Source organism: Vicugna pacos, chromosome 10, assembly GCF_048564905.1.
Source record: "Vicugna pacos chromosome 10, VicPac4, whole genome shotgun sequence".
NCBI classification, from domain to species: domain Eukaryota; kingdom Metazoa; phylum Chordata; class Mammalia; order Artiodactyla; family Camelidae; genus Vicugna; species Vicugna pacos.
Genome location: NC_132996.1, coordinates 35,877,142 through 35,901,946, shown reverse-complemented (window position 1 = coordinate 35,901,946; position 24,805 = coordinate 35,877,142). Strand labels below are relative to the sequence as shown.

The 24,805-nt window shown below is 45.3% G+C and overlaps 2 long non-coding RNA genes across 3 annotated transcripts in view; one reads left to right on the top strand and one right to left on the bottom strand.

Moving 5' to 3' along the window:
• LOC140698723 (uncharacterized) overlaps window positions 1–24,805 on the bottom strand; it is a 263,718-nt gene that overhangs the window by 29,593 nt on the left and 209,320 nt on the right. The gene's annotated exons all lie outside the window — the stretch shown is intronic.
• Window positions 762–12,737, top strand: LOC140698974 (uncharacterized). 2 transcript variants are annotated; one of them, XR_012076983.1, is made up of 6 exons: window positions 762–850; window positions 2,486–2,612; window positions 3,211–3,385; window positions 8,979–9,258; window positions 10,227–10,297; window positions 12,636–12,737. It is a non-coding gene; the product is annotated as an uncharacterized lncRNA (long non-coding RNA). The 2 variants fall into 2 exon arrangements; XR_012076984.1 differs by lacking the exon at window positions 3,211–3,385.

The following is a 24,805-nucleotide window of genomic DNA, read 5'->3' as shown; positions in this document are numbered from 1 at the left end:
AAAATTTTTTTTTTAATTTATGTTTTTGGAGTGGGGAGGTAATCAGTTTATTAACTGATTGGTTTTTTAATGGAAGTACTGGGGATTGAACCCTGGACCTATGCATGCTAGACACACACTCTACCACTGAGCTACACCCTCCCCACTTAAGAGATTTTCTAAACAGAAAAAAAGACAAAGGAGGAATCTTCCATATAATACATAAACATTTGGAGATTCAATTTTTTATGTTTTAAAAATCATATATCCTAATAAACTTCCCACACTATTTTATCATATGGGTTTACCCATATTTTAGTATTCTCCTGATATAGAATCTGGAATTTGAGACTGCTGGTCTTTTTTGTGTGCTTATGTTAATATTCTTAAAAGAGTTAAGTTACTAAAAAAAAAATCATTCACAAACCTTTGACTAAAGTATTTTCTGGACAATGTAATGCTAGGACCATTGTTCATGCTTCATAATATATTTAATATACACTTCATATATTATATTTCTTTTCTTTGACCTAACAGCTATACTGAAAGCTGATCCAGAGATACCCGATTTTTCTGTGGATTTCTAGAGGCAGAAACTAATGAATAAAATTCTAGCTACTTCAGAAAAATAAAGAAATTTTGATTTCAGTTGTCATTAACATGTCTAGTTCAGAAGTAAAGAAGAGAAATCGATGAGTTAGATAAAGAAGGATGACTAAAGGTGATTCTAGAATGGAACCCAGATTCCATCCATAATCCAAAAGGATTCCAGAAATGGATGGGTTAGTTGAAGACTGATGACTGGAATCACAGAAGGCCGTGATCCTGACTTGGAGAGACAGCCTCTTCAGAGGAAAAGGCATGAGCTGGGGTCAGAGAAGACAGTTCTTTGCCTTCCACTACATTGGGGAACTGCATCTTTGTTTCCGTATCGGTCAAATCATAAGGCATAATCTCGGCCTTGTAGGTAGAGAGGATTGAATAAGAGCATCCACTTTTCTAAAGATCTGGGATTCCCAGAGACCACTCATTGCACCCTCTTATTTTACAGATGAGGCATATAAGTCCAGAGTGGTTAAAATGGGCTGGGAACCCAGATGTCCTGCTTGAGTCAGGGTTCTTCAAACACAAAGGCTGGGAGCCCAGGCTCTGGAGTCAGAGCGCTGTTATGGAACTGGCTCTGCCAGCTTCTGACAATATGGCCTTGAGCAAGTCGCTTCCACTCTCTGTCTCAGTTCCCACACCTGTAGAGTGGGGACAGTAATTGTGTCTAATTCAAGATTGAATGTGGTAATTAAAAAGTCAGACTAAGTATGTTGTCTGGCACATTGCAAGCTCTCAGTAACTGTTCCCTATTATTAGCAGTAGTAGTCCACGAAACTCTCTTTGAATGCTTTCAGTGTCCCCGAACCAATTCTTCTGATTGTCTGTATTTTACACTCAGCATGGATAGTTTACTCATCAACTGGTTAGATCTTTCCTCGAGAGCCTAAATGCTAAGGAATTAAATTTTGGTATTTCACAGAAAAATAAAATAGGGAGTTGGGGAAGGGGGCCATTGGACCACCACTAGAGGGAGTATTGGCGAATTTTATCTCAGACAATTTCGGGCAGGCAAGTTCTGCAGCAGGAGAGGGACCTACAAGGAAGGGAAGGAGGAGATGGGCGTTCAGGAAAAAGCTGGGTGTGAAGGTGCCGTTCTGATGAAGGAGCACTTGCAAGAAGTAAGCAAGAAGGCAGTGTGGCACCCTGGTAATAGCTGTCATTTATTGCTCACTTACTGCATGCTAGGCCCTGTGCCTTATTGTTAGTAATTCTGTCTCTGGAAAATGGGGGTAATAATAAATAGAGCTCTTGTGAGTACTTTAAGAAATACTATGTGTCAAATATTTTAACAGTGAGTGCTTGACACATAAAGTTAGTTGTTGCTATTATTATTATTATTATTATTATTATTATTATTATTAAATCCTTGGAAGGCTAAGTAAGAGTAACCATGGAGCTACTAAGTGGCAGACGTCACCTGCTGTCTGACTGTGAGGCTCTAAATCTGTGAGCTCCCAAGTCAAGCAGAGTTTCCATCCTCCTCCTGCTGCTCTGGCCCGACCTCTCAGCCTTCCAGTGATGTCCAGGTGGGCTCTGTCGTCACATGGACTTGGACTGGAGCCCTGGCTCTGCCACTCCCTGGCTCTGTGATCTGGGTGTCATATCCCCTACCTCTTTGAAGTGGAGGGTCGGACATCTCATAGGGATTTTGCAGAAATTCAGTAAGATTTTCCAAGTAAAATGTTTAGCCCAATTGGTACATGAAAAATACTCCATGGGTATTAAGCTATTATTGTAAAGTGGGCTCTTGGGTTCTTCTCAACAAAAGTTCCCAGTTGCTGACATTTCCATACTTAACCTTTATTCTGGAATAGTCTGTGACACAAGAAAACCCTTGGAAACCTAGGCTTGGACAGCTCCCTTGCTCTCTTTGTAATATGCCATTTTCTTAATTCAACAGCGTGTGAAGCAACGTGGCCATTCCTTCCGGCTTCTATATGCATGGATGGTATCAGTCGGTGATGAAATGTCAGAGCACTTGGATCCAACTGTCCCGCTGCTGTTTCCTGGCTTTCCCTGGGTGAATGGTAACATTTTCAAATGGATAAAAATCTCCAGGCAACGTTGCTCTCCTCCTCCAGAGCAGATTTATTACAGAGTGGTTGGCATTTCCACATGCTCTGCATTTGTCAGTGTCAGATTCGTATGCGTTCTTAGGTCTCTATACATATACAGGCATAATTTAAATCTCCGGCGAACAAAGGCTATTTTTCTCACTTGGAGATATTCCAAAAGATCTTTGCATTTCATCTATTTTTAAATGTTTGTGCAATTTAAAAGTATGGTAATATCAAATGGTACAGGGGAAGGACTGAATATTCAGCTTCCAGCAACTGATCAGGTGCCATGTGTCAGGCACTCTTATATACAATATTCTACTTAACTGTGTGATGGGTATGCATTATTTTCAGTCTACAGCAGGGAAAACTGAGGCTTGACAAGATGAGCTTCTTGCTTAAAGTCACACATGCACACACACGGAGGAAGAGGAGGAGGAGTCTCACCAGCTGAGAGTGGTGGGGTGAGACACAGAGCATTTTGATTTCATATTCGCTATTCCTGCCATTTTATCACAGCTGCTTCTGCAGAATAACAATCATTTATTTTTTCATAAACTATTTACAGAGCATTTACTGTGTACCGGGTGCTGTGCAAGGCTCTGGTGACAGAGCACTGGAAAAAATAAGCAACCATTCCTGCCTTCGAGGAGATAACATGCTAGTGGACAGACAACACAAGTCAATTCTGTGACTTGGTGGAAAGTTCACCTTCATTGGATGGGATGGCGATGGAGGAACAGGTAGAATGCTAGGATGGCTGAGAGCAGTTTCTGTCCCCCCCCTCACCCCTGATCACACCAGCATGAGACATGCTCAGGGTAGGCCTTTGGCTAAGGTTTGAGAAGAGCGATGGTGCATCAAGCTGTGACAGTTCCAGCTGGGCCTCTATTCTCTCCCCTGCAATACTTTGGTTGCTCAGGATTTTGACCATACACATTGCTCCTCTAGAGCAAGCAGAGATAAAGTGGGCTATTGTGAAGCAAGCCAAGGAGCAAGGCGTTGTTGGGGCAGTGAAGATGGAGGAGTGGGAGTTCCAGGATGCCTCCAGCAGGTGCTCAAGAAATAACAGTGGGGCACACTGTGACCTCAAAGACTCCTTTCTCTCAAAATTCTGTAGTGGAATAAATGAAAAAGAACAACATATCTTTCCACTGCTATTTTCAAAAGCAGTATTGCTAGCTACCATTGATGCAACAATGTCTCTGTGTCAGGCACTGTGCTATGTTCTTTGTGTGCATTGTCTCATTTAATTAAAAAAATGAAATTGAGACTCAGAGAAGTTAGTGAATGGAGAAACTGAGATTCAGGCCTGAATCTCTCCAACAACACACCAAGCTGCCTCTGTGGTTCCCCAGAAGGCTTTAAGGAGAATTACTTTGTGATTTGCTCTGTGTCTTCTAGATCCTTGTAACTCAAAGTCTGTTCTGTGGACCAGCAGCATTGGGAGCTTGTTAGAAATGCAGAGTATCAGGCCCCAACCCAAACCTACTGAATTAGAATTTGTTTTTTAACGAGACTCCTGGGCAGGGTGAAGTTTAAGAAGCCCTCCTCTGTATCTTCTGCAAAAAGATACAACATAAAACACTCTGGAAGATGGTGTGGAGATACTTCTCTCTGACAACAAAAATGATCATTTCTAGAATTGAATTGATGGCTATTAAATTGAATCAAGAAGTGAAAGTTTTAAAAACTTGTCTGGGTGCCTGTTAAAAAATGGAAATGGAAGCACTACCAGGTGATCTAAGAAGTTAGCTAAAGTCCAGGAGGAAGATTTCTGTTTCAAGGGCGTTTTCCTAGGCTTTCTAGAAAAGGGGTATTCATTATTAATGATGTTTTTCCCCCAGTGGGAATGTCAGATCATATAGACAGCAATTTGGAGGATGAACAGTGTGTGAATATAGGATATGGTATGGTGGATTTGAGCTTTTATCTCAGATTTGTCCATCAATTCACTTTATAGTCTTGGGCAAATCATCAAAACCTCTCTATTTAACTGGTCCAGGAACTTCAGCATGAGTGAGTGTTCCTATGCCATTATAATGGTAATAAGGGAGGCCTGTTTTAAAGGCAGACAGATTAAGTGGGTTCATATTCTGGAACCTCAAAAATTCATAGGAGTTGGCTAAACTGTCTTCTGGTCCCTTCCATCAAACAACAACCCAATCAATCAAACCATTAAAAAGTATTTACTAGAAAGTTACCATGTGTCTTGGAATACAAAGCGAGTAATGCTCCTGGGGCAAAAGACAGTAATTACGAATCACTTTCCACCTGCTCTCTGTTCCGCAGAAATGAAGCTCAGGGATGAGTGTAAAGATGCGGAGATGACAGGACCGGGGTGCGGGGGATTAAGTGGGTGGCAGGGAGAGGACTGTGGTTCTTTTCCTGTTTTCCCGTTCATTCCCGGCCTGACCCTTCGTGCCTGGTGTCCAGAGCAGAGTTTCCAAAGGTAGATGTTGAGCATCTACCCTGAAACACAGCGGAGGTCAGGTACCAATGCTGTGAAGGGAGAGAAAGTAGGGGCTTGGAGTCCCCTTCACCCTTCTCTCACCTCTCCATTCAGTCCCCAGACTCATCATACCTCAGTGATTCCTTTTTTCCCTGCCCCCCCACATTCTATTCATCAGTTCAAGCCCTCTGTTTTCAGGCCTTCCTAATGTCTGGGATAGATCAGGTCCCTGGTGCCTCAACAACATTTAACGGCTCCTTGTTGGCTTCCAAAGAAAATCCCACTGCCTCAGCCTGGCATTTGGGATCCTCCACAACTTGGCTCCACGGTCTTTCTAGCCTCTTGTTTCCCTCCGTTTGTCTCTTCCCAATGTCCAGCCATGACGCTGTGGTCATCGTGTCCACACTGCACCACCCTACACACTGCACACCTAGCTCCACGCCTTTGTCCTTACTGTTCATCCTACTTAGACTGCCCACTCTTCTGACCCACTCTCTGACTCAGCATCTTCCTTCTCCCGCAAGCAGGTTTACACTTGAAGTCTGTGAAGGCCTTCCTAATTTCTACTTACAACTTTTCAGAGTCTGGTGTTACAACTTATGAAAATTTTTTCTCCTTTGTCAGGCTCTGGGACACAGTAGACATATCTTAAGCATCTTTGCGTCCTCAGAGGCTAAGTCAGTTCTTTTTAGTTGGGGAAGATTGCTGTACAAAGGCCACAACCCAGGGGATGCTACAGGGTCTACACACTTAGTATGAAGAGGCGCTGGAGGGTCTCTTCATTCTAAGGCAGAATGGAGCCATCTCTTACCAGCTGGGTGATGGAGGAAAGATGAATTAACCTCTCTGTGCCTGTGCTCTCCTTGGTACAATGGAGGTAATAATGATGTCTGCTTTATAGGGTTGTTGCAAGGATGTAAATGGCTGTCAGTTCAGGAACGTGCAGTTCCCGCTGTCTGAACATTTACCCTTCTATGGCCTTTACCCTTTCTCCTCCCCATGCCCCCTCCCTTTCACCTGACTTCTGCTACTGATTCTTTGGATCCCAACTTTTATGTCACTCTTTCCTGCAAGGGCTCCCCAGCTGCTCACGTCCGTGGGAACTGATGTCTTTCCACCAGACCCTGGCTTTCCTCCATCATGCACTCATCTCACTGTGACGCAATTCCTTGCAGATATGACAATAACTAGAGCAAGAACCGTAACGTTTAGTGAGCTCTTACGGTGCCAGGGTCGACAGGGTCGACACTAGGTGTTTTTCACCCAGTATTTTATTCAATCTCCACAATGACCTTATGAAAGAAGGTTTCATTATTCCCATTTTCCAGGTGAGGAAACAGGATATAATAGATGTAATAAATTGTTCAAGATCACCCTGTTAGTGAGTTTCAGGACTGGGATTCAAACACAGTTCTGTCTCACTTGGGGTCCATGTTCCTAATACTATGCTAAATGCCCCCTACACCAAGGCCTGTCATGCTCCAGCGTATGCTAGAACAAACAAAAGAGCAGAAACAAAAAACAAAACCACACTTAGAACCAGTGCTTAGCAAAGGGATAGGCACTGAGTCTTCACCTTTCCTCCTTTCTCCCCCAGGAGGGTCCAGGGGAGATAAGGGAGGAGCATCAGTCTCTGGTTTACAGCATGGCTGGGACTGAGCTCATTAGAAACCCACGGAAGTGAATTAAAGAAACATGACTTGTGCCAGCCTACCTAGCCACATTTTAGGTTCCTGGGGCATATGGGCACCAGCTCATTTAAAAAGCATTTTTAACAAAAGCACACAACAGAAATGTTCAACATATGTTAGAGTAGGTAGAGATTCATGGAATCCTAAATCAACTTGCTTTTTATAGACATTCAGAGAGGGGCAAAATAGTGCAAGCCCTTTTCCCCGCCAGGGCGCAGTGAGGAGCGGCCAGGCTGAGGAGCAGGTGGAGTAGCCCGTAGCAGTGCCGCGGACTGGAGGGTCCCAAGCTCCCAGCCCCCACCCTCTGACGAGCTCCCGGCCTCCACCGTCTCTCCCACCCACCATCGTTTGAAATATGCCCTTACATGCTCATTCTCTCCAAGGCAGTGCCAACTCTAAGCAACCCTCTCCAGACAGTTTTTTTAAATGATGACGTAAGTAATACATGTTAATTAGAAAATAGGTTTAAAGGGGAAAAAAGTCATCCTTACTCCCACTTTCCTGAAGAAAACATTTGGGTGTCTATCTTTCCATCTTTTTTTGAGGGGGAGTTGTTGACTATACATGTATTCATATTATAGATATGGTATAATATATACACACATGGATATACATGTGTATATATACACACATACATACAATATATATGTTTGTATTTATTCCCTTTACCATATCGTGATTATATTAAATGTTTTATAAGTTGACCTTCATTTAGCACTACTATTTTAACTCAGTAGTATGCATCTGCGTCATCCTTTTTAATAGCTCTGTGGTATATGGATGAATGGTTTATCACAATTTATTTAACAACCCAGTGTTGTGGGACATTTGGGTTGCTAGCCAGCTGCTGTTGTCATCAGCACCTCCAGGAACCTCCTCATACACACCACGCTCAGCACCTGTCCCGTCATTGCTTAAAACAAATTCCCAAGGCACCATGTATTAAAGACTACTTACAAATTACCACCGAGTGTTGTAATCACTCTTTTAATAGCCCAGTGTGAATTTGTCCAAAGGTTCTTTTTTCATAGCAGTTATGAGCCCTGACAGAAAAAGAGGTTTGTTGTGGGGAAGGATGGGTGGGAGTTCAGGAGAAGAGGGGGACAGGAGAAAGAATGTTTTGGGGGCATAAAGCATCACTAGAGGAAGGTAGGACTTGGTGCCATGAAACCACCTGGGAATTCTAGGATCAGACTAAGGATGTTGAATCAAAATAAAGAAAAACAAACCTCCCCCACCAAAAAAACAAACCAAACAAAAACCCAGACAGCAGAGATAGGAAGGCTTCAACATTTGCCTCCCTGATCTGCAAGGTCGCCAACTCCGGATGCTTGGCTAGGAGTTTTGGTTGTTTTTCAGTTCTGCTTCCCCCATGAGCCATATTCCATATAATTAAGGGCTTTTCACTCATAAACGGCTTAAGGTATCCTTAGAGTGGCCACACTTGCTGGGCTTTAGGAAAATGTTTCAGCAATTCAAGAGTTACAAAAATATTCATACTATTTGATTCAGTAAGAGTACTTCTGGAAATACATCCTAAGGAGCTAACACTAAGGAAAGATAAAGGTAGGTACGTAAAGATGTTGTTTGCAGAAATACTTAGAGTAACTTCTACTCAATGAAAATACTCAACAGTTAAGTAAATTATGGCACAGCTATCTGATAGAGTAGCATGTAGCCATCTGATAATCACTTGCTGTGTGATCTTATTTAACTTTTCTTATCTAGTAAGTGGGGAATAATAATATCTATTATTATAGGCTTGTTGTCAGGATTAAATGAGATAATATTTGAAAAGCACTAGCATGGTGCCTGACACATGATAAGATCTGAATAAATGGCAGCTAAGTATACAAAGTATATTTTGCACCTATGAAAACTAGTGTGATATACACAAAAAGCGGTCCACAAAGGCATACATGTGCCTGTCAGTCATGGAGAATGCTTGCATCTGGAACTGCGTATCTTCTTTTTGTCTCAATATGGACTTTGTGGCTTCCCAGTTTCAGGACCAGGAGACTCAATCATGTCAAAGCCCAGAGATGTCAGGACTTACTGTCTTTACTTTAAATGAGATAAACGAAAGCCTGACGTAGACACCGGAGTGACAATGTATTTACGTACTGAGAGAAATAGAAAGATCAGGTAGAACAGAGATACCCATCCCAATACTGTGATGCTTTCCTTCCACAGAGGGAAGGAGCAGAGGAAGTCAAAGCAGAAGGAGAAGCCACAATATGGGATAAAATTATAGGCAGCACCAAACCCTAATGAGAGAAGCAACCAGCTGTCCATCGACGGAATAACAGATAAATAAAACGTGGTATACACATGCAATGGAATACTACTCAGTACTCAAAAAGGAATGGAATGCTGATGCATACTACAACACGGGCGAGCCTTGAAAACACTATGCAAAGTGAAATAAAACAGACACAAAGGGACAAATACTGTACGATTCCACTTATATGAGGTACCTAGGACAGGCAAATTCATGGAGATAGAAAGTTGAACAGAGGTTACCAGGGCCTGGGAAGAGGAGGGGGCAGGAATGGGGGCTTATTGTTTCTATGTAAGTATGGACTTTCCTTTTGGGGTGATGGTAAACTTCTGGAAATAGATGTTATAGATGGGTGCACAACGTTATGAATGTACTTAACGCCACTGAATTGTACTCTTTAAAAGGGTTAAAATTAAATTTTATTTTATGTATATTTTATTATTAACCCCCCCCCTCCAAAAAAGAAAAAACTTAACAAGAGAGTGTAGCACGGTGTTAAGAGCATAGGCTTGGTGCTGGGCTGTCTGGACTCATGTCCTGGCCCTACCTCTTTACCAGCTATGTGTCACTGGGCAAATTACTTACACTCGTCATTACCCATCTGCAAAATGGGGTCATCATAATGCCCACTTCCTAGAGTCATGATGAGGGTTAAAATGACTGGGTTCATGTAAAGTACTTAGTGTTAAAACAGTGCTGGGCACATAGTGTGTCCTATTACAATTGTTAGCCAAAACCCCCCAAAAAGTAACTTTCTTGGTTTCTTATGAGAAATCATTATGATGGGGATCAGAAATATTCAAAGTTGGTGGGACTGGAGTATCATCTTTGTGCGGCAGATCTACAGGGAGCAGTAAGGTTGCTTGACAAACGTGGAACCAGGAGGAAGGGATTAGAGAAATTGTGTCTCTGATAGTTTCCAACTAAGACAGCCTGGTTTTATCATACGGATTGTCTTACCAGCAGCATTGGAAACCCTCAAAACCCATTGCCTGTATCTCCCGAGAGGGTGCTGGGCAGTGTCTGGGGCTTGCTTTTGTCACTGTCCTTTGTCAGCACTTCCAAGATTGACTAGTTCTTTTCCAAGCATATGAACATCCCAGCTCCTTTGGGTGACCTGCCTCTTTCTAACCCCATTCTAACATGTATCGTCTTTACAGATTTTGTTCCCTGAGAGACTTCTATTTCTATGGAAGGATACGTGGTAAAAAGGCAGCAGACTGATTTATTGGTAGGTGCAGAATTGTGGCTACAATATTTTGAGTTCTGTTACTGGAGCTATGGCGGCTGTAAAAATTTAAAAACAGGTTTAAAATAAATCATTGTTGCCCAGTATTTTCCCATTTGTAAGTGACTTTCAGTTGGGTGCACCTGATTGCTCGGAGCACAACATGCAGCATGAATAATGAGACATGAAAGGGATGCTGGTGGTGCCTCTGGGTCCCGCATTCATTCCAGCCGGTAACCCATCTCTGAGGGGTACTGAGGGGCTCGATGTAGTGTCTGCATGTGTGATGAGCCCCATTCATCTGCTTTTACTCTCCAGTAAACAGCTGGTGAACTTCTACCTCTGAGTGACTCATTCTTAGCCTTATACGGCTTAAAGTATGTTCAAAACCAGCAATGCTGTGTACACAGGTTTGTCTGCATGTCCACACCCTTCAGGTCAGGAGCTGCTGCCGCTGCTCTTAGGTTGTGATTCCCAGAGGTGGCTCCACCTGAATGAATGGGTGCCTTTAAATCTTACCTCACCCTAAACAGTGGCTGGATGACCCTGGATGCTGTTGGAGTCTGAGATGATCTCTACTTCTTGGACTTGGCTGGAAAGGCGAGAAAGGCAGCAGCCAAGGCTGGGCTTCCCTAAAGCCAGACTGCCAGTCTTCTATTCGCATCCTTAAACCTAACTGAGCTTGGATGCTCAGGCCAAACTTCTATCTGTGTCTCTGTGTCCGAGGACTTTTTTTTGCAGGACTTCAGCAGGCTGGAAATACTGGGGAATTAACACTCCCAGGATCAGCCCTCAAGCAAGGATTCTTGCTAATTGGGCAGTAAATATCCCAGCCCCCTCAGCCCTTGGGTGGGATAATTATGAGGTATGTGTTTCACACTGTATTCCAGATTTTTCCTGTGGGATTAAGCTCCATTTGGCCACTGTGGTCATTGGCTCAATATGCACTCCCAGCTTTCCAACTCCCCGACTAGCGGTCCTGGAACCTCCCAAATGCACCCATTGCACTTGAATTCCTGTCTCAAGGTCTGCTTCTGGGAGAACCCGCAGTAAGATACACGATGTCAAGAAAAGAACACAAGATTTAAAAGTAGGAAGCCTGGGCTTAGCCCTGGCTCTCTCAATGTCACATGACTTTAGGTAGCTGACTTCAATCTCTCTGAGTTATAGTTCCCATGGGAGCATAACACCTACCTCGTCAGTAAAGCCTCAGTGAAAATATGTAAGAGGAGGACCTGAACAGGACAAAGGTCTTCAGAGATGCTCCTTGTGTTGCTTTACGTGGCTCTGCCGGTTCCCCTACTGTCCGTGGTGTGCCCTCCCCCAAATCTTCCTCTACACACTTCCCATCCTCACTCATACTAATATCCTAGGTACAACTCACATGAATCAGCATGGTTATGAAAAACTTCAGCTTTTTAGTACTTTTGTGGCTAATTCCTATTTTATCATTCTTTCCATCACGATTTTCACTACAAAATTTTTCAAACATAAAGAAAAGTTGAAAGAATAAGCCAATAAACCCTTGGCTTAGATTCAACAGTTGTAAACATTTTGCCATCTTTGCATCATCTCTTGGAGCATCTGTCTGTCTACGTATCTCTCTAGCTTGCTATACTATGTGAAATTATTTTCTAGACACCATGACACTCTGCCCCTAAGGTCTTCAACATACATTTCCCAAGTAGGCCAGTCTCCCACACGCACAGTACCCTTCTGGCACCTAAGCAAATTAGCCCCAATTCCATAATATCATCTAACATTCTACCTATACTCACATTGCCAACAGTGCCTGGAATGTCTTTGTAGCTTGTTTATTTTTTAGCCAGGATCCACCCTAGGTTCATTGCAGAATGCCTTCGCTTAGAAACACCATCCTGGTCTGATTCTGGGTGTGTGTGTGTAAAGAATGTTATTACGGATGTTCCTGAGATTTCTTTTTCACTGAAGTCAGACTCTCTGGGCCTTGGGTGACAACAGGACAAATCTGAGCCTTGTCTGGATGTGTGATCTTGCCTGGTGGCCTCTGCCAGCAGCAGACGGTTACAAGCATGTGGTGCCTGCCAAGGCTGCCTGGCCGTTCATGTCCGGCCTGCACTGACCACCCCTGTGGTCGCCATCAGTGGTCACCTGCCAGACGCTCACGCAGAAGTGCTGTCAGCAGCATTGGCTGTCACTTGGGGGAAGAAGGCATTCTGCCCACTGATTTAATGAGCGACAGATTTTATCCTTTTGTGGGGGGAAAATCAAACTACTTGGCAGGTAAAATGCCTATTTAGACAAGTCAGGATAAGCTGTTATTCTAAATTGGCTAATGTTCTTCTGCCCCTTGTCTTCACAGAGATGTTGAAATAATGGAGACAAAGGGTGCTGGAGTCTACAGAGCAAGAAAGAGCGAGGACCAGAATAAGAGCAATAAATATTTATCGAATGAAAAATCAAACCACGCCTTTGTGGGAGGGCATCTATGTGCTATCACCTTGCTCATTCTCCACAGCAACATTTTGTGATAAGTACTATTATTTCTTTTTTTATAAACTAGAAACCTGGGATTGCTAATTGGCTCGAAATTGCATAGCCAGTGAAGTGGCAGAGCCATGCTTCGAACTCTTGTATCTGTCAGATTCAGCATCCGCGTCCAAGGACCAGAGCCCAGAGCAGCAAGCACTGGGCTCTGCCTGTACCTAAGTTTCTCCAGCCTCTGGTTAACACCTGGCGCCGTACCTAGCACGTTGTCAGCGTTCAGGTAATGTTTGTTAAATCGGTGTCTCTCCCGACATAGGCAGACAAAAGGTGAATACCAGTCAGATTCTCAGGACCCCCTGTAAATACAGTGACTCCTCAGCCCCCACCCAGCCCCTTTTTGTTTGCCTTCTGTGTTTTTGCCTCTGTGTACCTGCCTGCTTTCCCCAAATATTCTCCCCAGCCCAAAGAAGCAGCCTCCCATGTTGCTATTTTCTATGAAATGTAATGAGCACCCATCTCACTAAGTGCTGGCATCCTGAGGTTCCCACTGCCTTTTTTCCCAACAAGGCTTTCTTAGAGAAATGCCTCCACGCAGGAATTAGAGGAGGATGCTCCTTGCGGTTCCTAGAACCTGTGTTCTTGGTTGTCTATTCTCCTGATAGGCACCCGTAGGCATTTACGTGGGAAGAATAAAATGGAAGACACAGTCGTCTAGATCTGGAAAGGCCACCTTAGGAAGCAAATGTCTCCCAAGGAACCAACCAGAATCCAAGCTCTGCTTCATACTTTCGACTGCAGCAGTTCTGCTCTACCAATGAGTGAAAGATCAATCCAATTTATGGAAATAATATCTGAGAGACCTAAGAGCTGCCAGTAAGCTCTCATTCCCCTTGGGACGTGGAAAGGCAGCCTGAGCATCAGTCCCCTTAAGTCTGGAGACTCAGAAGCTGTTTGAGACCCTCCCCAAACACCCACTCCCCATTCTCATCTCCTTCCACCTCAATTCAGGCTGGGACAGGAGGGACTCAAGGGTGCATGGTGGGGACAGGCTGATGGGGACACACCCATGGTTGTGTGCGGGGAGGTGACACTAGCTTCAAGGTCGGGCTTCACACTTATCTAGGAACATGGAGGAGGAAATCATAGGTATGGAGAGACCACTACTCTGTAACAAGAAGCATGAGATGCAGGGTGCCTGTGTTCAAGGGGCTTACAGGCTACTGGGGCTATTGGAGGAGACAGACAAGTCATGAGGTAATCACAGCACCATGGGATGGAGTGGTGCTATTGGGGAAGCCCAGAGCACCAAGGGAGGGCATCAGGGAAGGCTTCCCAGAGGAAGCAATGTGTCAACTGGCAGATGAAGGACAAGCAGGCATTGACTGGACCAAGCTGGGGGAATGGAGAAGAGGGGAAGAATGTTCCAGGGTAAAGGAATAAGATGATAGAGAGAGAGCAGGGCTGGAACATAAACCAAGTTGGTAAGAAGCACATGATGAAGCTAGAGAGGAGAGAAGGATCCCAAGCAGGAGAGGCTTGTGGACCTGAGGACCATCGGAGGCTGACGTGTCTGTGCTCTCAGTCCTCAGACTGGAGGAATCCAGACACAAGGAAGCAGATGTGGGGCGGCTGAGTGAGGGCGTGTGGTGGAGATATTTAGCCATCCTCTCCACTGCCTCCATCCGAACACTTCCCAAAGGCGTTGTCTCCCCATGGTCAAAGTTAACTCCAGTCTTCCCTGCCAAAGCCTTCTCCTTTTTCTATCTGTATTAATTCACAGTAGCACCATAGAGTCACTCAAGTTAGAACCTTACAGCAGGATTGACAGATGTATGCTTGACAGTCTGTCAATTCCAGTCAGTTAGTAATGGTGCCTGGTACACTGTGTTGAGGAGGATTCTGAAGTCATGTCTCGGGGGAAGGATTGTGATGGTCAGTGATCCTCGTGATGAGCATGGGACAGGAGCTAGGGACATCAGGGCCGCATGTTGCCACATGAGCTATAGAGTCGCCTGGGCTGTTTCTTCCTCCTCATCTTTCAGATGCAATGAGTCACCAAGTCTTGTTCCCCTGCTTGTGACTTCTTTCCAGCTCTGCTGCTCCTTCTTGGTCCTGGCCTCTTCGCCTCTCACCTACATGGTCACCTGTGTCACCGGGCTCTCTACCTTTAGGCTCTCTTGGATCAAACCCATTTAGCCCACTGCCACAAAGCAGTTTTTCCAAGCACTGCCCCACACTGCTGAAAATCTTCCGTTGGCTCCCCATCACTTACAGAATAAAATCTAGAGTCTTCAGCCAAAACACATTAGACCCTTGATGATCTGTTCCCTGTCCACCGTTCCATCTCATTACCTGTCACTCCCTGACTTCCTCCTTAGATAAATATTCCAGGCACATGAGCTGCTTTCAGTTCCCAGCGGACCATGCCTTCCCACGCCCCCAGGTTTTAGCTCATGCTATTTCTCCTGCCTGATAGACCCTTCTCCACAGCCCTGGCTCCAGGCTTCTGCCTTGAACATGCTGATACTGTGAATCAACTCCTCTGGAAGCTTTCTGTAACCTGGAGAGTTTCTCCCCTTCATCTTCCCAAAACAGAATTAGTGGCTTCTTCCATGTGCTTCCTTAGTGCTTTGTAGAATTACTTACCCCACTGCATTTGCCTCTATGTGCAGTTCATTCATTCATTCAGCAAGTGTTTACTGAGAAGCTTTTATAAACCAGGCACTGTCCTAGGGGCTGCAGAAAGAGTGATGGCCCTAACCACCAGAGTCCCTGCTTTCAAGGAATTTACATTCTTGTATGTGTGTACATGTGTGTGTTGTGTGTACAATATGCAAATAAACAAATGTATCATTTGACGTCAGACGAAAGAGAGAACAAAGTGGGTGCTGCTTCAGCTAGCTTGGTCACAAAAGACATTTTTGGCCAAGTAACCTTTGAGCAAAGATTTGGAGGAAAGAGAGGAATAAGCCAAGACAATGCCTGGGAGGAGCGGTGCAGGCAGAGGAAGGGGTGTGCAAATGCCCTGCCCTGCAGCATTTACCGGGGAGGTCTGAGGACCAGCAGGAAGTAAATGAGACTAGAGAGGAGTGAGTGAGTCAAGGTCAGAGAAGGAGCAGAGGTGAGGGCATAGCATACTGGTCCTTTGGGAACAGAGTAAGTCCTCTGGAATTATTCTGCATGAGGAAGCGTTTGATGTATTTTAAGAAGAGGAGTGATATAATCTGCTTTGTTCTTTAAAAGCATCAGGCTGGCTTCTGTGGTAAAAATATACTGTAGGGACAAAGGTAGAAGCAATTCTCCAGGCAGTGATGATGGCAAGGACCAGGGTGGTAGCAGTGGCGGTGATGAAGAGAGGATGGATTTGTGATCTATTTTCAAGGCGCAGCCAGTGGAATTTCCTGACAGTTTGGATGCAGGAGAGAGAGAATTAGTCTTTCAAAGGTGACTGCAAGATACTGCATCTTAGCAATTCTTCCCCATGTCAGTATCTTCTTCTAGATCAGTGGCTCTTAACCGACCCCCTACCCATGCCATTTTTCTTAAATTCTGAGTGCTTTTGAGAATCTGGTAAGAGTTATGGATTTTCTCCCTGAAAAATTCACCATGTGCATATGCATAAACTATTTTGTTTATAATTTCAGAGGGTCATGGGCCCTCTGAATCATACCCATGAAGCCTGGGGTCAGAGTCCCTGCCCTTCCCTCGGAGCTCCTTGGGGCCAGCCGTGCTGTGCTGTTCATCTTTGTTTCCTGAGCAGAGTAACCTGAAGACAGTCACTGCTCAGTAAACGTGCAGGAATGAATGAGTGAAAAACAGCCGCTTCTTTAGTTATTTACTTGTCCTGGCAACAAAGAATTGTGTCCCATTTATACCCCTAACGGTAACTGGGGCTATTACTACAATATATACTAATAACCAAATCGAACCAACAAACAACAAAGCTGGGAGAGGGGAGAAGGAAAAACAAAGCGAGGGAATTGCAGCAGAAAAGCATTTTAAAAAAATATTTCTTTCCAAAAGCGTTGGTGGAGACACCCAAGGGAGGATGTCATGTGAGTAAAAAATGTAATCATTCTACTGGTAACATTGGGACATTTTCCACCTGAGCTGCAGGCAGAGGGAGCATCTGGCTTCAGAATTTCTGCACAAGGTGAGGGAGATTCTGGGATCCTGGTTGCCGCTAAGCCCCAGGCCAGGTATGTGGAGGGAGGGAGGAAGCACCTGTCCTGAGCATCAGAGGCCACCTGGAGTGAGGATGGGGACTGACAGAGAAAGGCCTGATGGGATTGGGGACGCAAACACCAACTTGTCACCTGAGGGCAGAAACAGGGCCATTTGAAATGATCACCCTGGCTCTCAGGAGCCTGAAAATTTGTTGTAAGGACAAACCGATCATCCAAAACAAGTGGCCTTCCAGAGGGTGCCAAGAGGATATGGCCTAGACAATGGCCTTTCTCCTTATGAACTGAATAGGAGCCTTATTTAGCAGTTGAAGAAGTCCAGGAGGAAGTTTCCATCTCCTTCTAACAAAGGAGTTAGAAACCATAAAAATAAATAAAAGCAGCTCTGAATTGTGCAAATTAGGTTTGTTATTCCCAAAGCTGCCCACTGAACATACTGATTCCAATTTAGCAGACATTTATGGAGTCTGGCTGTGTCCTGCACCACGTTCCCTTTAATCCTGATAATGCCCGGTTGAATTGGTGTTATTCCTTTTCCCCCTTACAGGTGAAGGATGAAGGGTACAAGGCTTGAAGATGTGTACATGGCCAGAAAGTGGCAGAGCAAAAATCGGGACCCAGACATGGCTGACTCCAAGTTCAAGGTCTCCCATTCACTAGGCAGCCTTTCTTAATGCCTACACGCACATCCGAGAGAAAAACAATTAGCCCTCTTTTGTCCTGTGAGTCAGAGGGAGGTTGGAAAGGGCTGTGCTCAGCCCTCCTCCCAGCTTACACATCTCACAGAAGAATGCCTTGGGAGCCCAGCCCTCGTGGAGAGCCAGGCCCTGCAGGCAGCTGCCAGGGAACTGGGCTGCAGCTGCCTGGGTCCTGCTGGTGGTGCCTCTTCGGGCCTTGTTTGATAGCTCCTGCTTGAGAAGCCAGCCAGGAACACTGCTGCTGCTTGGAGAGCAAGGATGCTCTCGTCGTGCCCTTTTCTGGGATGAGGTGTCTGGCCCAGTGGAAACGCAGCAATCAGAGCAGATTAAATTCAGACCTTGTGCCCAGGGGACCGAGGATTGGTTACAATTTTGTTTTTCATTTTCTGGACATTTTTGTTTTTGCCTCAAAGTGTAAAAAGGCAACATGGGCTTTTTAAATGATGTGCAACAAAGAGCAAGAGAAGGAGAGGGGGCACCTGGGTGCCTGTGTGCCTCTAATGTGTCTCTGCTGAGCTTCTTACAGTGAAGAGAGCAGAGCTCCCAGACAGGGAAAAAAACCTTAAGAGGCTCTTGATAGGAAATACATTGGAACTTGTCGCCTACCCAATGGCTCCTAATCCTCTTTCATGAGCTGAAATCCCTTTGAATTGGATTATAAAATTCCTCTTGGTAGAAGGCACTTCATTGAAAATGCAAAGCCCTTGATTTGTGAAAGAAAACAAACACTAATTTGGCTTTTTTTTTTTTTTGCCTTAGGAAAGAAGTTGGGGGTAGATGCTTTAAATAAGCCCCGCTCCTGCCTTTTGATCCCCTAGTTCCCGAATATGTGCAGAGAACCAAGGTCTCAGGAAAGAGGGCACCCCTCCCTGCTCCCTCTTGAAGTCAGTCAGCATCTCCACGGAAGCTGTTACTCTGACTTGTTTAAAAAATTTATTTGACGCGTTGAGCAATGGGAAAAGAAAACCTTGCTCAGAAGCCAGAGAGCCCTTTTAAACGACGCGTTAATTGGATCAAAGCTTCCCTCAATGCAGGGATAATTGCTTGTAACTGGCTAAAGTCTGTGACCTGGAATTGGACTGACAAATGTCAGTTGGCAAGTCAGAGAGAAGATTGGAGACAAACTGGCAACTGCAAAAGATTCGGGGGCAGATGGGAGGGTGGTTGCTAGGACGTTTTCTCGCTACTGCAGCTCAGATAACTCCTTTGTGGACTTCATGATCTTTTCCTAGACCTGCATCCCACCTCTGACCTGTTTCTGTCATCTCTGATTACTTGATGCTGTGCCCTCTTTCGCCTCTTGGCTTGTGGTTTGGTGAGAACATACCTCAGTTTTCTGAACGCCACCCCTGGGTTGTGCCGTGGCTGGAGCTGGGCAAGTTGGGTCTGGGAAGAGCTAGGTCTCGATTAGAAGGAAAAAGGGGTCCAGGGGTCCATTTCCTGCATGCCAGCGCCAGGGCACTGACTGCGGGATGCCATCAAACACCTCAGCATTTGGCAGGGGTAATCCAGACGCGCTGCCTTTCAAGTTCCTTGGTGCATAATAGTGCAGGATTTGTAAAGGTCTGGCAATTATGCTATTTCTCTAATCAGCCGTGTTAGGGTTTGTGAAATCCGTGGCTGCCTCTCTGCTCTTAGGAGCCTTTTGATCATAAGGAAACAGGAACTTTGAACATCAAGGAGCAGACAGGTCAAAGGGTCTCACTCTCCCTGTGTTTCCTAGCCAGCTGCCAGCTACTGCCCAGCCTTTCGCACGCTGCTTCCGGCCCTTAGCTTGGACCCCAGAGCTGGCAGGGCTTCCTTGGTAGAGAGAGGATATCACAAGCTCACGGGGACACAACTTTCTCTTGCCTTATCTGGATAGGGATGATAAAATTTCTTCCTATGTCTCAAAAGCTTCAAAGTTAAGCCAATAAAATTTCTCAACAAAGCTGGACTTCAAACAGAGGACTTGCTGTCATTACCGGTTCTCTCCTCCCCAAGAGTACCTGCAGCCTTTTCCCGGGCAGAGCAGGTGGCCCTGCTTGAGATGGCTAAGGAGCCATCCAGTCTGTGCCCTGCCAGAAGGAAAACGTTATGCGGCAGAGCCAGGAGGTTCTGTACCCTAGGCTGGGGAGATTCCTAAGAGTTGCCAACTCAGAAGGGACAAAATGAGAAAGGCATATGGGCTTGATTTCAATTTATTTATATATTTAAAAAATTTTTTCATTTCTTTATGAGCAGATAAATCTATGTGCCCTGATGCAAAATTGGAAAGATCCCAAAGAGTAGACAGTGAAAAGTAAGTCTTTTTTTTTTTTTTTTCCAGCTCTTCTAGGTCCCAGCTAATCTCTGTGGAGACAACAGTGTGCCAGAGAGATTGGGAACAGGGGACGGGAGTCAGACGCTCAGCTCAAAGGCTGGTGTAAGGGCCTGGGAGGCTGTGAGGAGGGAGGAACCGAGGGAGCTGGTGTGACCATCACTGCTGATTGGTAGTGAGAAGCGGGAAGAGAGCATGCAAAATGTCCAGAAATGGGGGCCCCGTGAATAGAGAATCAGTTACGGAAGGCAAATGAGGACCCTGGCTGAAAAAGACAAATGCCAAGGGATGGATGGGACAGGGCCAACTGTAGGGTTCTGAAAAGTGCAAAGGAGGTAGGCAAGGGGCACAGCAACGTGGAACTGGGTATCCAAAGAGCAGGTGAGGTGTTGCTGGGTTTTGAAGACCATGTAGGGTTTGTCCTCGGGTGGCCAGGAGAGGGAGGGCGTTCTAGAACAAGGGACCTGCAGGGCCAAAGGTCAGGTCAGGGTGAGAGACTGTAAGAGGGACATTTAGCTGTAGGTCAGGCTGAGTGTGCAAGAAAATAGAGCTGGACTAGATTGCAGAGAACTTTGAAAACTGGCCAGAGATATTTGGACTTGAGACTCAAGAATAAATTTGGGAAGATGAAGAAAATAAAGCAAGTGTTTCCTAATGAGGTTTTCCATGTGTCCTATTAATGTCCTATCTGGACACCACCTTGGTGAAGCTTTCTTTGTCTTTCTCTCCAAAAGCTAAACCTTCCTCCTGTGCTCTGCATATGCTTCTGCTTACTCACTCACTACGCCATTATTCATTTACATGCCTGGCTTCTCTACTAGAGTGTCTTTCTCATTTCTCATTTCACATTTCTGGAACCACCAATAATAATGACAATGACAATGGTAGCCATGATTTACTGAGTGCTTACCATGTGCTAGGCACTGTTTTATGTATCTTAAAAATATTATCTTAATAAATCCTTTCAACAGTCCTATGAAATACATACCCATTATCAGCCCTGTTTTACAGATGAGGAGACTGAGGCACAGAGAATTTACTTGCTCGGGGTCACACTGCTGATAGGCAGGAGCCAGGTTTTGAACCTGAGCTATTTAACTACAGAGCCTACGCTCTGTATTCTTCTAAAAACGATAACATTTGGGAAACAGTTGGGAAGAACCAGGGATTGAGCAAAGTGTTTTATATGTAATAGATCAACAACCTTGGGAGGGAGGTCTCACTATTGTCACCTTTTTGCTGACAAGAAAACTGAATCTTAAGCCATGGCTAAGTCATGGAGGAAGAAAACAAAGGGCCTGGATCCCTGTCCCCAGGATCTTAGACATTGTTCTGTCCTCCCTTCTGCACACAGTATGTGCTCAGCAACTATTCAAAGAATAAAGAAATGATTGAAAGAGAGGGAGGAGGGAAGAAGTGAAGGAAGGAGGGAGGAATAGAAGGAGGAAAAAAGGGGCAAAGAGGAGTGGAGGAAACAGAGGAAAAGAAATCCAACAGAATATAGTAGTCAGCTATCTCTCAAACTCAATCAGAGCTAGTAACATCAATTTCCATTGTGTAAATATTGTGAGAGAGGACTCTGGAAGTAAACCCTTTAAATCAAAGGAAACATCACTAGTGTAAAACTCCATAGCATCACAAAGTGGTGGGGACATCCTTTGAGTGGAAAGAACTTCCTGGAGCCCAGGTGTACAAGCCAGCAATGGATTTACTCACCAGTCTTGACACACTTCCCTGGAACAGCAGATTATAATGAATATCGATTGCTTAAAAATCACCCACACGCAAGAGGTACATTTTTTGAAACGTTTCTCAGTGTTTGGTGGTTCTTAAGAGATACCGTTAATCTCCATAATTCTGTGACCCAAACTGACCAACAAGATGAATGATAACTGAAATGGTTCCCTTTTTTCAGGAGGATGTTTTTTGGCTTTATATACACCACGTGTGCCTGTGCATGCTGGGTTTCTCTCTTGCTGTCTGCCTCAGGAAGGGATGCAATTTCTGCAGGCTAGGCAGGCCTGCTGGAGGTAATTCTCTTAGGTTAATCAAGCCATGCCTGGTGGATTTTTCTACCACAGACAGGAAGGCCTCAGTTTAGCACATTAACAGTAACCATATTTTCCAAATTCCACAAAGGGGCGCCGCGTCTGGCTGAGCACCGGGTTCTGCTTTATGAATGTAGTCATGTGAACTTCTCACCAAGGCACAAAAAATGACATCATCCGTCACTAGTCACTTTGTGAATTGCCTTGATGGAAGGTAAAATGGTAGGATGCTGGGAACACCCAGGGGTACAGGGACAAGTGGTTGTTGGACCCCCAAAACCAGTGGTTTTTAAGAACGGGGATAGGGTCTCCCTGCCCCATGGATGGAGTGAGTCTCGGTGACACGGCAATGCTCACAGTCCCTGTGGTTAATGAGCTCACCCCTGGGCTGCCGGCCGGTCTGCTGCTAGCTAGCTGCCAGCCTGTCGGGCTGTGAGTCAGCCGTGGGCTGTCACTCGATCCAGCTGGGCCACAGAGCCTCCCCCAACTCAGCACGGCAGCCTGCAGCTGGAGTTCGGGGAAGCCTGCCCTGCCCAGGCTGCCACCGGCTTCCCTTCCCTAAGTACCTGGTGGAGAAGCAGCTCAGGCTTAGAACTGAGGGCTTTGTTAAGAAGCCCCTTGTCACCCCCACAGCCATCCCACCTCTGCCAGAGGAGGCGAGCCAGCTCTGGAAGGGGACCTGCTGCACACAGAGTGTTCTTTGAAGCCCTCCAGAGATTTCACTGAATTAACCTCCTTTGTCCTGCACATATTCCAGGGGAGTTAGTCAGCTTCAATGGGTAGAATCTCATCCCACTTCCGTTTCTGCTTGGAAGTACACCCACTAGCCTCTCCCTCCAGACCCTTTGTTTTTCAGCTCCCGCAGCTATTTGGTCTATTAACCCTTACACAGCCACACTGCATGAGGAGGCAGGTGGAGAGGACTGCGCATTGAGGTTTACTAGGGCAGGAGCCTTGGCACGTATTATCCTGTTGAATCTTCATCCTAGTCCTCCAAGGTAGGAATTGTCCATTTTCTAGATGAAGAAACTGAGGTTTCAGCAAGTCATGTAATTTGCTAAAGGTCCCAAAGCTGATGAAGGACAGAGCAGGGATTTCAGGTGGGTGTCCGTGTGATTCCTTGACTCCTGCTAATTCCATTAACTAGCAAAGCAGGAGAGTTATTTGGGGGAAACTCTATTCCTCTCATTGTTTTTGTTTTTTGTTTTGCGGACAAAAAATTTCCTCCCACAGCCCCTCCTATGAGAACCTTGTTGACTGACCCTGTCCTCAGTCAAGGGGTGATTTCTGATGATGACGCAGTGTTGCAAATTGCAGACAGGGTGCAGCCACCCGCTTGACCAGACTACATACCAGCCTGGGTAATACAGAATGTTTCTCTGAGTTCAGAGAACAGTCACTTGCCAAGTCTGTCCGACTACCTGCTCCTCCACGCTCCACTGCCCCAGCCTCTCCACCTCACTCTCCTGCCCTGGCCTCCAGCTTCTCTGCCCCTTTCTCCATACTTTTCCTACTGGAATTTCTAAACCAAGGTGTATTCATATAGCATCATCTTCTGTTTAAAAACTACCAGCAGCCTCACTCTGGGTATATGTCCAAAGGAATGAAATCAGGACCCTGAAAAGAAACCTGCTCTCCTACGTTTACTAGAGTGTTGTTCACAATAGCCAAGACGTGGAAGCAACCTGAGTGTCCATCAATGGATAAATGAATAAAGAAAAAGATATATACACACACACCCATACATATATATATATACACAACGGATTATTGTTCAGCCCTAAGAAAGAAGGAAATCCTACCATTTACAACAACATGGGTGAACCTGGAGGACACATTGTGCTAAGTGAAATAAATTCAGACACAGAAAGACAAAAAGTTATGATCTCACACAGATGTGGACTCTAAACTCGGTGAACTCACAGAGTGGAATGGTGGTTGCCAGAGGTTTCGGGGGTGGGTGGAGGGGTAGAGTGGGAAAAGTGGAGAGACGTTGGTCAAAGGGTACAAAGCTTACTACACAGTTTGCATAAGTTCTGGGGACCTAACGTACATCACGGTGACTGTAGTTAATGATACTGTACTGTGTCCTTGCCACTTGCTACAGGGTAGATCTTCAGTGTTAGAAAGGTAATGATGTGAGGTGACAGCTATGCTATCTGGGCTGACGGCGGTGACCATTTCACAATGTACATCAAGACACCATACTGCATGCCTTAAATATACACAGTTTTTATTTGGCAAATATACTTCAATAAAGCTGAGACAAACAAACTTCCAGGGCTCCCCAAACCTACTGGAAAAAGTCAAAATCCCTCTCTGAGTCTGCAGGCCCTCCCCATTGTCTCCTCTGCCAGCATCACCTCCGGATGGTTCCCTCTGTGCCGTGGACTAAAGCCACTGCAGAACATGCACCCGTCCTTGACCGGGCAGCAGCACGTACTCAGGCCCCTAGGTCTTTCCTGCGTTCTTCCTTCTACCTGGAACAGCCTTCCTTCCTGCTCTGACTGGCAACCTCGTTCAAAAGCCAACTCCAATCTCACTTTGTCTGAGAAGACTGCACTCTCCTTGACCCCCTGTGGGGTGCCGACCTGGTCCTGTCTCCTCGAGTTAGGGACTGTCTTCCCCTTTAGGCCAGCATCCCTTGACAACAGGGGCAGGATTCGCCAGGGTGTTAACACTTGGGTCTGAACTGTGTAGCAAGTAATTTCGTGCTATTAATAGGAGATGCACCAAAGGCTTCGAATGAGCTGCTTTTGTTATAAACTGGAGTGGATTCAAGGTTATTCTTATAATAATGTCATTTTCACTCGCAT